At 45.3% G+C, this 13,142-nt stretch overlaps 1 protein-coding gene across 7 annotated transcripts in view; it reads right to left on the bottom strand.

Annotated features, from left to right (window-relative positions):
* TMEM63C (transmembrane protein 63C) overlaps positions 1 to 13,142 on the bottom strand; it is a 98,909-nt gene that overhangs the window by 56,121 nt on the left and 29,646 nt on the right. The window contains exon 2 of one of the 7 annotated variants that reach the window (XM_066627676.1): positions 2,476 to 2,519. The exons of the other annotated variants lie outside the window; for them this stretch is intronic. The gene's annotated coding sequence lies outside the window, so the exon portion shown is untranslated. The remainder of the gene's footprint in view (positions 1 to 2,475; positions 2,520 to 13,142) is intronic. 7 annotated transcript variants of the gene reach the window in all.

Raw genomic sequence — 13,142 nt, 5'->3', positions numbered from 1 at the left:
CCATGCTGCCGGTGGGAGGCTCACATCCTCCAATGGCCCTACTAATACATAATCCTCCCCCCAAAACCTGCAGCACACCCTCAGGCCATTTGCAGTGCCAGTGGCGTCACTAGGATTCGCGTCACCCGGTGCAGGAGGCCTGCGCGTCACCCCATGCAGTGGGCGGGGCAACACACCAAGTTGTGGGCGTGGTGATGTACCATCGCCCCACCCCCACTGGTTTTTTGGCTGTACCTTTTGTTAGAACACAGATATTTCAATGTGGTTTGTTTCATTGCATTCTGCATGAAATTACGCATTGATTGATATATAACATGATGGTATTATTCCTCCAAATTCTGATTTTAGTGATTTTGAAAACTTGTAGTCTCACACGCACATACCTGTGTCAACTTACTAACACCTTATTGCAACAGTTCTCAAACATTTAGCACTGGGACCCACTTTTTAGAATGACAATCTGTCCAGGACCCATTGGAAGCGATGTCATGGTCAGAAGTGACATCATCAAGCAAATTAAAATAAATAATTATAATTAAATTAAAATAAAAAATAATTAAATAAGGGAGAGCCAGTCCTGTTCCACCAAGTGATTCTACTCTGAAGTAAGTCCTATTGTGGTCAATGGGGCTTACTCTCAGGAAAATGTGGGCAGGATTGCAGCCCGTGAGCCCAATCCTATGCATGTCTACTCTGAAGTAAGTCCTATAGTGGTCAACAGGGCTTACTCTCTAGTCTGCCTGCAATAACAACCCCCCCAAAAAGAACCAGTGAGATTTCCAGTCCTCCCCAGTGCCCAGTTTAAAGTTCTTCTATTTCAAGCACATTAATACAAAGACCCACCTGGCTTTGCAAGTGCAAAATAGAAAACTTTCCCCTTACCAGTTGAAGCCTCTTTTTTTTGTCCTTTTTAGTGTGTGTGTGTGTGTGGGGAGAGGTTGCCTTCTGGAGTATTTGTGGCGCTCCAGTTCCATCAGATGGGGACCATTCTGTTGTGCTCACATTCCCCTTTGCCTGGCCTGACCACTAGCCAAGGCAAATCTGCCTACTCATGAGTAAACACGACTGTGAGGCTGCTTAGCTTTCCATAGGTCTCAATAGACTCGCAGCTGGGAGGGAGGGACCTCCTTCTCAGGTGTTTTTGGGGGCTGCATTCATTGGATCAGGAACATTCTGACGTCCTTGGAGTCCTGCCCTTTCTGACAGTCTAAGGCAAGTTCGCCTACTCACAAGTAAATGCGGCCACGTGGCTTCATTTTGGGTTCAATACACTAGCAGCTGAGAGGGAGGGAGGGACATTCTCAGGTGTTTTTTTGGGGGGCTGCATTCATTGGATTGGGACCATTCTGGTGTCATTGGATTCCTCTCAGCCTGCCCTTTCCGACAGACTATGGCAAGTATGCCTACTCACGCGTAAACACGTGATATGGTTCACTTTCACTTTCCATTGGGATCCATTCATTTTTCTTTCCTGTTTTTTGGCCATAACCTTTGAAGGGAAGGAGCTATTTCAATTCAGTTTTTTGCCTTGCATTCCGCTGGGAATTCTGCATCCAACAGTGTAAGGCATGATGGGGTAGCTCCTAACGCAGCAACTTTAGTGTGCCCACCCCAGAAACGACTGCTTCCTGACCTCCCCCTGCCCCCAAACGCCTCCTCCCTGCCCTCTCCATGTCCCTCCAGAAAACTGCATTGGGCAACGCAAACTTATCCCATTGGACCTGGATCTGGTGTGGGGAGGCCAGCGCAACTCCTTGCACTGGCCTCTCTGACTCCTAAGTCAGCACAAAAATGCCTTATGGCACATTTGCAACATCCCCAGGTTGGCGCAAGTGACTTGCACCGGCCTAACCTGGGGTTAGGATTGCGCTCCTAGAGTTTCATCAGTTCCTATATGGAAATGTTTACCTCTGTAACTAAACAAATCTAGAAATAACACAGCCCTTATTTTGACTACAGTTACAACTAACCAGAAAGGAAAAACACATACACATGCATGTACACACACAAAAAACTGATAGGACAAAAGGATTTGTGCCATTTTGAGGGTGAGGGAGTGGAGAAGAATGGCATGGAAAGTGAGAGAGCCTTTCTGTCTAGGACTGGCTACTGATACTACTGCCTCTCTTCCAGTTTTCTAGTGATGTAGATGAAAGTTCTGCTCTTCATGAATACACCTTCTCTTTGCCTTCTCTTTCAATTCCCTCTGAGCCTTCCTGTCTGATCTATCTTGGTTGGCGGCGCTGGTTTATTACATTAAAGATATTTTTAAACTGCCACCTCCTCTTGGGAAACCTCCACTCACAGTCAGGTTGAATGCAAACCTAGGAGAAACATTCAAACCTCCATCTGTACTCCAAAATTCTTAAGCATTTTTTTTAAGCTTTACACTTCACTGTTACAGTCAAAACAGCCAAATAATATTACTGCATACTGAACTTTCACTTGCTTCAATGTAATCCATCTCCTACTTACCTACTCACTTCAAACCCAGGGGCATCCTTCCAGCTCTGCTGTTCCTAAAACAAAAGTCCTGATTACCTCAGCTCTGCTGCGTCATTCCCATCAAAACACATCTACAATGCCAAGTGCACAGAAGCATGGCACACAATTGTGCCAAATTGCAGCCATCAATTTACCTCAACTGTAACCATATTGATTTCTGCCTTTTTGATTTTCTAAGGGGCCTTCCATTTTATCTTCCCCCCTACAACTGTTGAGTGAATTCATCATTCTGCTTCACTTTTTGTCTGAGTTGTTTGGTGCTGAAAAGTCACCCATGTGTTCTATGACAGATGGGACAACATTCCCTCTAGTACAGGATGCTGTTTTATATACTTTTACTGTAACATACTATAGACTAGTGGTTTTCAAACTTTCTGGGAGTTTGAGAACCACTGGTAAGTTTTGGTGGATGCGGGGACTGGTGGGGTGGGGGGAGGATGTGCCCTGATTGCACCACAGTGATAACGGCACTGTGGAGACCCAGGAGCTTCTCCCTACCTGGGGGGGGGGTCTGTGAGCCTTAGGGAGGGTCTGGGAGGCCTGCAGACCCCTTGGCAGGTCTCTCCAAAGCTTATAATCTCTCCGATCTGCAGGTAAGAGCACACTTCCAGGTTTTATGCGAAAACTGGAACTGCCCCTGACTTGCAGATCAGAGTGAAAAGAAGCTTTGGGGAGATATGCAGATCCCCCGGCAAAGAGACAAGCTCCTGAGTCCCCACAGCACTGTGATTGCTGCTTCGCAGCTAGGGTACCCATTCCTGAGCCACTCCCCTTAATGGCCTTTTTTTTTTACTTCCTATGGTGGGTCGAGACCCACCACTTAGAGTACCACTGCTACAGTCATTATGAGATACCGACTGCTACCCCATACCTAGTTATACATGCTTACCCACACAATTCTAAACAGAACATGGCTTATTTTCAAGTACTCTATTAGGACCAAGTGGTGCTAAAGCTAATAGGACTTCACAAGCGCAATCACAACAAGTAAATAAAGTCGAACAAATTAAAAATATGGTATTAGAAACAAATGCCACTACTGCTCAGGGAAGTCCTAGCAGATCTCCCACACGAATTGGTGCAGATCTACTGAACCTGTCATGGGAAGCAGCAAGGTGGGCAAAGAGAAGGATGCAGAACAGAGTGCAGCATAGCAATGCCATCTGGAGCTTGCCTCCCACTCCATTTGTTTGAATAGGGCCAGGTGAGAGTAAGAGAGAAGAGGCTGTTGGAGACAGACAAATGGCCCCATGACGTCAGACAGAGGAAGGAGGAATGCTGGGAGCTCTGCTTCCTTGTTGGCCAACTAAGTTAGCGCTTGCACATGCAAAAGATCATAACAGGATCATCATGTCTTCATTGTGGTGGTGGTGCTGGAGGAATATGTGGGCTGCCACTGTACTGATCCTCCTCTTGCTCACTCTCAGTGAGCAAAAAATGATCAGTGTGATAACTGAAGTGACTGTGGGTGGTGAATGAACATGGAGTGCAGGGCACCCCTCTTCGGTTCCCGTTGTTTCAGTCTGCCTCGTGTCTGGACTGCCCCTGTCGCTATTCCCAGTTCAGCATCACGTCCCCATTCTAGCACTATTGTAACTCTTGACTCTATTTTTCTTAGATTTAAATAGTGCACATTTGTTATGACAATTCAAAATCTTTATAGGACCTTATTTGAATTAAGACCACTACAATGGGGTGGGTTGGTGTCTCCAACATCTGCCCTTTGCAAAAACCTGACTTCAAATCAGGGCAGCCACCCACCCCATAAGTGCACTTTTACATGAAGAAAATCCCAGTCACCAAGCTTCAACACTACAATTTAGTTTGGACCCAAGACGCACCCACTCCAATGTGTATGTAGCTATAAAGGATGATCTGTTTGATGCTCCTGGTGCAAATTTTAAATAAATATTTCTGAATGTTGCTTTTTGTGTGAATGCTCAATAAACGTGTTTCCTACATGTTTTAAATAATGTTCTTATTCAGCATATAATCTGTTTTGGTTACTCCTAATAGAAGAGCGGGATGAAAATCATTCACAACTAATAAAGAAATTTGTCTACCTAAAAATTCATTGCCATCCATCTTGTTTTTAATAGAAAAGATGACTGACAGTGTGGTCTACAAAAGCTCCTGCTCTTAAAATAAAATTGTTTTGTCTTTAAGGCACTACACTACACAAGTATTTTCTTCTACAACAAACAACTACAAGCTAGCATGGCCGTGAGCCAAGCTTTGAGCTATTCTGAGTGGATGCAAAATTATTTTTGATCTCCAGCTGGGGTGATTGCATTACCTATAATCAGACTTGGGAATGTGATTCTTAACATTACTGTAGGTGGGTATTCTCCAAAAGCCGCTTCAACTTGTTTGGTTCAGAAATCTTCCTAGCATCAAATTCAACTCATAATCCCCAAGACAGAACAAAAACAGGGGGAGGGGGCATGGATGCAACAAAGTCAAGTTTTGAAAGAATACAGACAAAATATTGCCTTTTATTCTCAGTTGTGTTCAGAACTGTCCTCCTCAATGAGACAAACAGAATTTGTTGATCCAATTACTGCTCCTGGTCAGGAAAGCAGCAAAGCATACTTCCACTGAACCTGGAGGTAGCTACTTGACTAGTAGCCACTGATAGCCCTCCACGTCTAATCTCCTTTTGAAGACATCTAGGCCACCACAACATCTTGTGACTGCAAATTTCATCAGGTCTGGAATGGGCAAGCTAACAGAGCTAAGAGAAAGTGTTGTACGTCAGTGTTTCTGCTGTATCACTTCACATGGTCCACTTATTCGGAATAGCCCTGGAAGTAACTGCAATGACATCGCCACTTACTTATGGGTTGAGAGGCCAGATGTGATGTGACAAACACCAGTAAGAGGCTCAGGTAGACGGAAGGGCTTTTTCGAATGTGGAAAAGCAGGCTTTGGAACTCTGCCCACTGAGCTAAGCCTCCTACTGCTGTTTGTTGTGTCATGTTCCTGGCCTCGCTGCCAAGCGGCAGGGGTCCAGGGGTCCTGCTAGTACCACCAGACACTCTACCTCTAGTGGTGGTACACATACCACTGGTTGAAAAACACTGCTGTACATGCATAGAACCAGAGTATGGGGGAGAAAAGCGATATGCTTTACTGGGGCCCGTTATCAAGTGGAAAACAACTGAGGCTAAACTGTAGATCCTGCCTGAGGATAATGACTAATGGCCCACTCCAAAAAAAGGGTCTATGCTGGTGAAATACAGGTTCTGTCAGTGTGTTCTGTCACAAAAGCGCCATAAAGCACTTTGCAACAGTGCAAGTCTGAGGCACGCAAGTGGGAATGCCAGAGCCTTCCTGCTGGTGCCAATGATTGTCAGGATGCCCACTGGAGCAGGTAAGACCATGGCATGAAAAGCCCCAGTGTGGTCAGCAGAGTAATTTCAGAAATGCAACTGAAGAATCAAAATAGAAACTTTCCTTTCGTGACTCATGAGATTGAATGTATGGGATACAATTGTGGAACGTGTGCATGAGGGGCCCCTGTTGCATATTTGTACTAGGACCATAAAAATTATGCCTGAACCCCCCCCCCCCAACACATCCCAGCAAGGAGAGAGGGATGAAGGGGTGAACATGATTGAAATCTGGAGTCAGGCATAGAACGAGAATTGGAAGAGGCCGGAAGAAACTAGTGAGGTGCAGAGCCTCTCTCTTTTGAAATCCAATGTAGGGTAGGAGTATTGTTCAGATCCTACTTGCCTTCACACATGTTCCACTTGTACATATAACTGATAGTAGCAAAACTCTCTCCTCCAAAGGACATCAAGCGCCAGAGGATGTGCTACCCATGGAAGAGGATGTGCAACAAAATACTCTTCTCTGAGTTCTGACATTCTTGCTTTTCTGCATCTTTGAATGGGTTGTCCCCATCCTGTTGAGGCACACAGCAGGGAGGTTAATTCTGTCCTTTGCTGAGCAGAGCTGCAGCTGATGGAGGAAGTGCAGCCGCATGTATGACTTTGACTGCCAAGAACACAAGGTCATCGGTGACCCTCAGGGAAAGAGAGATGGAAACCTTAGGCAATTACACTGACTCAGCACCACAGATAAATCAATGCCTCACACTGCCTGCGAAAAACACATCGATCAATGCCTCCATGCTGAGCTCAGCACGAACAACAGGTCATGACATGCAGTGACTGGGAAAGAAGAAAGCATGGATGGCCATGAGTTCCAGCATGCTTCAGTTTTCACTTGCCTAGGAAGGAACAACTCAGATGAGAGAAGGGAGATGGGACAAGATTTATCCCTCACAATACACAATTGCTAACAGTCTATGCAGTCCACAATCTAACCCAACAGCTGCCTCATCACTTTTCATGCTTTGTGTATGTACTCCCCAGCAGTGTGGGTGCATTGGCTTCGTTCTGTACAATAAAAGGCATCAGCGTTGCATCTGAGGAACCATTTCAGTACCAAAAGGTTAATATTAGTTTACTAAAACATTTATATCCCCCTTTCCATCCCATCTATAGGTCCTTCAGGCAGAGCTGGCCATTGATGATGCAAATTAGGTGGTTTGTGTTGAGTTGTGGGGAGTAGCAAACAATCTTGGGATGCCTTTGATGCTTGCCTGCTCCCCCTACCTCCTTCCCATCTACAACAGATGGAGCTGCTCCAATCCATTACTGATTGGGAGACAATCTCCTATCTGGGTAGTCTCCTACATAGTGGCATAGGTACGTTATTTGATGCCCAAGTCCCATAAGTTTTTGTCACCCCTCATAAGAACATAAGAAGAGCCCCACTGGATCAGGCCAAAGGCTCATCTAGTCCAGCTTCCTGTATCTCATAGTGGCCCACCAAATGCCCCAGGGAGCACACAAGACAACAGACACAATCTGTGTCCTGGTGCCCTCCATATGATAAAATTATTTTATCTAATTTATTTATATTTTTCACATTTTTGTACCACCTTTCCTCTAAGGCTGTGGTTCTCAAACTTTTCTGGCCTGCAGCTCCCCTGATCCTTGTGGCCATTGGCCACGGCTCCCCATTACAACACCTCACCTCAGTTACCCCCAAAATGGGGATGAAGGTGTTATAATAACAGCTGCCAGCACTCTGAGGCTGCAATCCTAACCACACTTACCTGAGAGTAAGCCATTGAACAAAATAGGACTTACTTCTGAGTAGACCTGGTTAGGATTGTGCCCTGAGTTTGTTAGCAGCACACCTGGAGGGTTTTGGAAAGGGAGGGGGGAAGTGATGAATTTGATGGGGGAGGGGAAGACTGTTTTGTGTGTATCTGCTAATTGCAAACTGTTTTGACACTGTGATCCAGAGACTGTTTGGCTGCAATCCTAACCTCACTTTCCTGGGAGTAAGTCCCATTGAACACAATAGGACTTACTTCTGATTAAACCTAGCTAGGATTGTGCCTTTTGTCTTACAATAGCAGTCAACATGAGAAGTACCCTGCCCGCCCTGCCCGAGGCAGGAGGAAAAAGGGAATGGCTGAAAAGGAATGGGTATTTTTATTTTTGAATCAATTTTTGGAGACAAAGCCATCAAGAGTGGCTTTCCCCCCCCCCTCTTTTTTGAAGGGGGAGGAAAAAGAGAAAGGTGAGGATCCTTGGTTAAGCTGACACAGACCTCAAGCCTATGTAGGTCTACTCAGAAGTAAGTCCCATTTGAGTCAATGGGGCTTACTCCCAGGAAAGTGTGGAAAGGATTGCAGCAATACAGAGCAAGATTACAACTAACGACAAAGTAGATGGGGGCCTGCTCACACACATACACCCCAACATGCAGCTGCCACTCCTATTCCCCCCAGGCAAGACGGAAGAATGCAGGCTGGGGCATTTGGACACCCCCCTCACTAAGAGCAGGAGGAAAGTGCTGCACTGCTCTCTCTAAGCCAGGTTTCCCTCCCAGTTTGAAGCCTGCCAGGAACACGCCCTGTGCTGATGAGATGCAGCACCTCTGCCGCTGCCTCTCTCCCACCTCCTCCCACCATGTTTCACAGCCCTCCCCACCTCATGCTGCCCCACCCACCTTTTCACAGCCACAGAAAAGCAGCAAGTAGGGAGGCTTGGGGCTTACTCCCAGGGAATTGTGGACAGGATTGCAGCCAACAGTTATACACAAAGTATAAAACAAGATTTTTTTAAAAGTCACACAGCATTCATCAGCAAAGATATCCAGCATAACAAATTTGTAGTCAGCACAATGCAAAAGCATGGCAAAAAAGCACAATTTTTACCTGGGTGCTGGAAAGCGGGAAGAGAGACAATCACTTGGATTCCTCAGGGCAGAGAACTCCCCAATGTGAATACCACCACGAAGAAGTCCATCCTCACCCCTATTCTCACTTGATGCACCTCAGATGGTGAAGCGACATGGAACAGGCCCTTCTCTGATGAATGAAGCATGCAGGCAGGTTTGTATGGAAGGAGGCAATCCCTAACAAGGCTGCTTCCCATTTCTGGTCTCCTTCTTTTTTGGCATTTGTCCTCCACTATGAGCCATTTTCCATTTTTACCTGATATCACTTAACGCCCACACTATTTGGCAATCTCCACTAATGAATTCTTCTTTTCCCACCTTTTCTCCTCACTTATTTTCTAATTTTGTGCTCTCCCTGTGTATTTTAGTCATAACACACATTCACATCCTGTCTTTGCTATCACACAAATCAAGGCAACCAACAGCACAGCCAATTAAAAACAGCTAACATTTTGCAATTCATAAATGAACGCATACGTGGAAGTATTATACGACTGAAAGAAGAGCAGCGAGGCCACCCACAAAGAACAAGCACAGTTACTGTAGTAGGACAATGATGTGCATATATATTTTGGACTCTGAATGATACAATATGCAAGTCCCCGTCCCCCCAGGTTCTGGAAGATAGCTGCTTGACAAGGATGCAACAAAGCGCCCTACAGGTAGACCACAGCTGCGATACAAGGACATCTGCAAGAGGGATCTGAAGGCCTTAGGGATAGACCTCAACAAGTGGGAAACCCTGGCTTCTGAGCGGCCCACTTGGAGGCAGGCTGTGCAGCATGGCCTTTCCCAGTTTGAAGAGACACTTGGCCAACAGTCTGAGGCAAAGAGGCAAAGAAGGAAGGCCCATAGCCAGGGAGACAGACCAGGGACAGACTGCACTTGCTCCCAGTATGAAAGGGACTGTCACTCCCGAATCGGCCTTTTCAGCCACACTAGATGCTGTTCCAGAACCACCATTCAGAGCGCGATACCATAGTCTTTCGAGACTGAAGGTTGCCAACAAAGGGATGAGGAAGATGACTGGCACAGGTACAGGTGAAAAGCCCATCAGAATAGCTTGGCAAGGGCTTGGTTAATCTTTTGAGTCAACTGCTTTCCTGAATGTCCCAACTCCTAAACATGAGGAGTTCAAGAGGCTGGTGCCCCACCAAGTAGTGACAAAGCTCCACTCTCAGTTTCTCCAAAGTTCCATTCAGTGCACCCATCTGACCTGCCCCACAGCTTCTTCCACCATTCCTATGTCAAAAATAAATGCATCGAAGGCCAAGCTGAAATGTGACCCCCCCCTTTTGGTGATTTGGGGAGGAGTGGGGGAGCTTATTAATAGCAGTAATGGTTCTTTTGATTGCTGCTGGCTATTTGATGCCCCAATGAATGACACTATGACATGACAACATGACTTTATGCACAAGAGGCATTCTGGAGGAGAGAACAGAGAGCACTGGGAAGATTGCTGTGGTGGTGAAACTGACAGCAGAGGCAAAAAGAGGAAGCCAGCAAAAGAAATAGGCTGGTTTCACCCCAAAAGTCATGCCAATAGTTCTTCCCTGAACCCTATAAACATACAAGTTTAAATGCTTCACTAACAACACTTAAGGTAACTCCAGTCCAGAACAACAGAAAAGTTGGCAGAAATAAAAACCTTTTCAGAACACAGTTAAAAATGGAAAGAGAAGGTACTTGATAAAGCTCCCTTGGGATAATATTCTAAAGTTTAAGTGACAGCAACAAAAAGGCCCTATCTCTTGCCCTGCCTGCGAAGACAGGACACATGGCAGGGTCTCTGATGAAACTCTTATTGTTGGGCAAATTAATATGCAATCTTTTTCCTGGCTCCTGGTCTCTGACAGCACAATATCATCAATCTGGTTTGAGAACCAACTTGGCTCAGATCTCTGACAAGCTCAGGTCCCTTCAAGCCACTTACCCCCTTTTGACATGATCCTACTGATTATTAACTACCTTCAGAACAACAATACTGATACTATCAGCTAAGTTATACATTATCACCACAAGGCCAACCTTTTAAACATTGTCCACTTGACTCAGAAAGTAGCATATCCTGACAGCAACAGTTTTGTTCTACAATAGTGATATCAATATGCCCAGCTCACAATATGGAAATATCCCAAGATGCCCAGTTCACCCATAAGGTCTTCTCTGACCAAAAGCTATCCCTCTCAGAGAACCAGCTAGCTGTGGTATGGGCCTCCAAGGGTGAACAGAAAAGTCATAGATAACGGCAATCAACCAATGAGGATAAAAGGGTTAGGGTAAAAGGGATGAGTCAGAGTACCAGACCCACTCTAATGGATATCTCTGTAAACAAATTGGCAATGTGTATCGAATTGCCATCCTCAGGTCAACATCCTGTATTGATAACATGCCAAATGTTGTTTGTGTGTCTGCCCGTATGTTATTTTCCCCTGGATATTTTTTCTCTCTTTGTGTCCTCTTGTCCCCCTCCCCTATCTAAAAGACCCTATAAAACCTGCAACATTGTAATCCTTCGGGGTCCTCCACGTGTGTGTGTGGAGGTCCCATTTGCAAACGAGTAAACGTTAGAAGTCCTTTGAATTCTCCTGTCACCTGTTGTTTGCCGCTCCAAAATCCAAAGAACCGTGTGTTCATTCGGGGTCAATAGGGATGGGATTCACTAGTGATAGTCACCTTTGGATACAGAGTTCAAGTGACCTAGGAATACCTAGCACTGGTGTATTGCTTAATGAGTGTGCAAAATGCTCACATTGTATTATCTTGTTACAATACTTGCAACAATCTTCTAAGACAGTATTCTCCATGTCACAGATACAGGTCTGATACTGTATCCCATTTCAGGTATCATAAACATGCTGGTAGCACAAGGAGTCTGGATCATGGCATGAGCACAATCCCAGGACCCAGGCTTTCCAACAGCTTCCAGGAGAGGTGAAACATGCAGAATGTCAGAACCATAAATGGCTCCAAGGCTAGCTGAGATGGGGGTTGCAAAGTAGGCTTGGATGTTGTTATACCAAAGGTGTGAAGCACTCTGAAAATTTTTAAGGATGTGCTGAAGAATATAAGGTGGCTAGCTCTGTTCTTTTCTCTGACAAGCCTGCTGTTTTTTAAAGGACCCTCACCTGGTTTTGCAGTTGTCGATTCCAACTATACAGGTGGTGCAGGAAATGTGGATCCCCTGCATGCTCCTTGAGTGAGTAGCTGGAGACAGAATAAGAGGGTAGTTGTGTCCTCTGACCATGGAAGGGATGCTATGTTCATGGATATACCTTGCCTAGGAGGTTCTGAAGTAGGAGCTTGTAGGATCTGTGTTGGGGGAATTCCCTCCCCCAACAACTCATCACATCCACCTGTTTCACTCCCTGAGCACAGGGGTTCTATTCCCAGGATGATGAAAGACACCCTAAGATGATCACCAAGTGAGTTCACAGCAGATGCAGATTCAGAAGAAAGACTTCTCAAGTCAGAGCTTTATCTCTCAGCCATTAAGCTGTATCAGCAGATCATTCAGCTGCTCCCCCTAATTTATGTCTCAAGTGCCTCTTAACTGACCCTTTGATTCACAGATGAGAGCATACTGGAAAACGGTGGCTCTGGTTCAATTCTACAATTCCCCTCCCATGGGATATCCTTCATGTTGAAGTCATGTGTAAATGCCCATTTTTAAGAGAATGTCAAGGATCATCCCCAGCTTCAGAGACAATCTTCCCTTGAGAAGGTGTATGTGCCTGTCTCATGCTCTGTCTTGGTTGACTGGCTTTATGAATATACCAGGTTTTGGTTTCATATTGTTAGCTTTGCACTAACTTAAATGAGTCCCGCTATGTATATTGGGTTGTTCCTTGTTTGTTAACTACTGTGATATTTGCTTTAAACAATACTTGGCATGATATTTTTCAGCATGACTGTAAATCTGAGTCTAGGAAAAAAAAAAAGATGGCAGAGCAAAGCTGCCTTCATTTATATTTAAATGTTACAACATATGAATTTCCTGATTTTTTTGAAACTACTATGTCTCCTCAGAAAATCTAGATGCTTGCACCTTGACCCTCTGAGAACTGCCCTCTCCATGTGCTTGTCAGCTCAAAAGCATGGCTGAACATTCTCTATTTAATGCTGTATCATCCCCACGTAAGCATACAGCCTTATGGAAAAGTTCACTGTCTAGCATGTTGTCATACTGATAGTCATGAGATCATTTCAGTGCAGTTACAAGTTACAGGAAGGCAAACCCCATCACCCACACTCCAGAAATATAAGGGATATCAGATCTGGGGCAATGCACTACAGGCAGTGTCAGGATTTGGCAGTCTTCAGGCAAAGGCAGTAACAGTTGGCCCCCTTAACCTGAAACAAATGGGACA

The sequence above is a fragment of the Tiliqua scincoides genome, chromosome 1, assembly GCF_035046505.1.
Source record: "Tiliqua scincoides isolate rTilSci1 chromosome 1, rTilSci1.hap2, whole genome shotgun sequence".
NCBI classification, from domain to species: domain Eukaryota; kingdom Metazoa; phylum Chordata; class Lepidosauria; order Squamata; family Scincidae; genus Tiliqua; species Tiliqua scincoides.
This window is presented reverse-complemented; position numbering and strand designations above follow the sequence as displayed.